The sequence below is a fragment of the Ambystoma mexicanum genome, chromosome 2q (assembly GCF_040938575.1).
Source record: "Ambystoma mexicanum isolate Mex_15411 chromosome 2q, UKY_AmexF1_1, whole genome shotgun sequence".
In the NCBI taxonomy this organism is placed as follows: Eukaryota; Metazoa; Chordata; class Amphibia; order Caudata; family Ambystomatidae; genus Ambystoma; species Ambystoma mexicanum.
The window spans coordinates 908,534,932-908,538,020 of NC_090924.1; positions in this window are offsets into that span (position 1 = coordinate 908,534,932).

Genomic DNA, 3,089 nt, shown 5'->3' on the forward strand with positions numbered 1-3,089 from the left:
CCATTCTCCTTGCACTCCCAAACCCCTGCTCTCCATTTCCCCTCCCTTTCATCCTCTTTACCCTGTATTTCCTGCCTCTTGTGCCTCATTAACTATTGCCCTATTCTCCCGCCCTCATTCACTCTCTGTAACCAGTCACCCTTTTACCCTCACTTGGCTCCCTTCAATCACCTCATCTCCTGCCTTCCCTCACTCGCAATCTTTCCCTCATGCTTCTAGCCTCCTTCATTCGCCACCCTCCTTTCCCATCAGTGTTCATGTTACCTGATTCTTCACTACTTTTTACCCTCACTATTCTGCCCTTATTCCCTCTCCATTTCCATTCACTGCCCTGCAGCAGGGCCCTGTGGAGCTGGAGGAGATATGGAGGTGGCAGGGTTAGTGTTAAGGGGCCGTTCAAGTGCCACAAGCAGCACCCACAAAAATGTAACCCCTAGTATGTTTTGAGATTAAAAGGTTAACTCCTTTAAGTCTGTGATGTTCACTGACATTTCAAGTGTGCGGGGTAAGAACACCAGGCACATGCACAAATGGTTTTGCATGCAGTAGGAATTACCCTGTGATATCACCTCCTGTAATGTCTCTTCCCATTGCCCAGGTTATTGCCCATTGCCTTGAACCCTATCATTTTCAGGCTTGATCATTCAAAATTACCACCATTGACAGCATAACATGGCGAGAAGGCCCAGCTGTCTCTAGCTACTGTCAAAACCCAAACACACAGAAAACTGTAAAAAAAACAACTTTAAAAAATGCAACGTGTCTCTAGAGTTCATCATTGTGCAACTCCGCCCACTCTAGGCTCTGCCTCCATGACCTGCCCAGCTGGGGCCCTCTGTCATTTTTGCCCATGGGCCCTTTGCCTTAAATCTGCCACTGTTGTTATGGTTTGGGTTTCAAGAGATTAAGTAATAGTTTTTTACCAATGCCTGAAAAAGTGAACACATTACATAATGAAGTAACCCAACATCACATGAATTGTTATAGAGCATGTTGAGCAAAAAGAAACTCGCCTTCATGGTGACATTTGCCCAGGGGAAATTTTCACAAAGAACATTTATTTTAACCATGCTGACTAGAGGTTCACAGCACAAGCTGCAAAAGTATGACAGATCTCACTTGGGTTTTAAACTGTATTCACAGGGAACGAAATTGCAACACAATATTGGGTCATCAGCCTGGGACATTATTTCACACAGCATGCAGCGTTACTCTCTCCTCCCATTTATAATCATCAACCATTCACACCTTCTGTCCCAATAATGCTTCCCCAAGGATCCCTTTGTCTTGTACACTAGACTCCGAACTCTCCTATTGTAATGCCTTGTTGACATGAAGCTTATCCTCAGAGAGAGAAAACGTACTTCCCTGTTCTTTGAAGTATCACACGAAAAAGTGTGAATGCTGAGATCGGAATGGACAGTTGCTGTACACAGGATGGATGGTTGGCTAACATATCCTGGCCAAATTATTTAGTACCAGTACTTTCCTTAAGATTGGAGAAGTCCCAGGTCTCAATAATGCCAACAATTAAAAGTGCAGGTACTGAGGGCCGGTTAGAAGAAGCCCATTTAAAGCACTGTAAATTGAGGGATTAGCCAGTGCATCCCTTCACCTGCCAGATAAACAGATGCAGTGCATTCAGAAAGGGAGTGAGAATGTAGCTACACACTGCGTACATGGGTCATTACCAATTATTAGTACCTGGCAGGGGCGTGGCTTCAGCCTCCCAGCCATTGAGGAGGCTCGGAACAGGGGCATAATCCCGCCTACATTTTCAGTAGCCCTCTCTACTTGGCACTTCCATTTTAAAGACATGAAAACTGTAGTACAATAGAAATTGGAAAGAAAAGTTTATGCTAATCTTGTCTTTTTTTAAAGTCTACATTTAAAAAAAATACATGATGTATGGCTAAAAATTACTTTTCACAAAATTATATATCATACGTGTTTTGACATTGGAACGCTCAACGCTGAGCTGGTTCTGATAGATTTTGATCCAGTGACTATCAAGCTGTTCAAATTTCATCAAGATATGCATTAACCCACCAATGAAACGTACCAAAAAAAAGTCACAATGTGAAAACCTCAGATTGATTTTGTAATCATTTTATATAACGCACACCCATAACATAATGGTCTATTGAAATATTTAACAAAAGTTGCCATTATTACCCAACTTAATTTATAAGAGCAAGAAAGTTTAAACAAAACTGGCACACGTGGAAAATCAGGGCAACAAGCCTTCTCTTGCTACGTCCTGCTACCACAGGACCATCCTGGTGTCAAACTAGGGAGAAACGAGACACGCGTTTATTCACACTGTGATTTAGAATGGTTGATGGTTTGTGTACATGACTTGATGGATTGGGAGCAGATGTCAAGTGAGATATGCCAATAGCGACATCAGGATTGTTTTAAACTGATGGGCAATATATTACAGGGCCTGAGGTAGCAGCCCTGCAGTTATGGTTAAGTTGCTCAACCCATACGATGAGCACGTTTTGGGCAGCTTATAACTATGGCTCTGTCAGATTAATCCTGCAAAATTCAGTGAGGGTTCGTCAAAGGGGGCGGGGGGCAAAGTTATAGGGGTGTCTCAAAATATCTGTTTTTTCCATAGATGTAATGGAAAAAAAATGTTTGCTCACGTCTACAGCCAATACCGCTGGATGGATTTTCACCAAATTTATGACAGGAGTGGCGGCTTGGTCCCAAAAGCATGCTTTTGTAAATTTGGTGTAAATCCATCCAGTAGTTTTTTTTTTAAACAGTAAAAAAAACGAGTGATATCTGGTTCGGTCCTCAGACTAACTTCTCTGTTCGGGCCTCAGACGGGCATCCGATTGGCGACGTGATGTCCACAGACATCCGACGCGGATACTGATTGTATGGTGAAAAGTTTGAAGTGTGTCAGATTTTTGGATACGCCCACCATGTTGGATTCGCAAACAGCCAGCGGTGTCCACGAACAACGCAGTAAAAACATATAAAAAACACAACATCGCACTTGTCAAACACTTCAAACGATCTCTGGGGACGTGGGGGGTGATGTGGATGGGATATGGCCCTAAGAAGCCACAAAACAG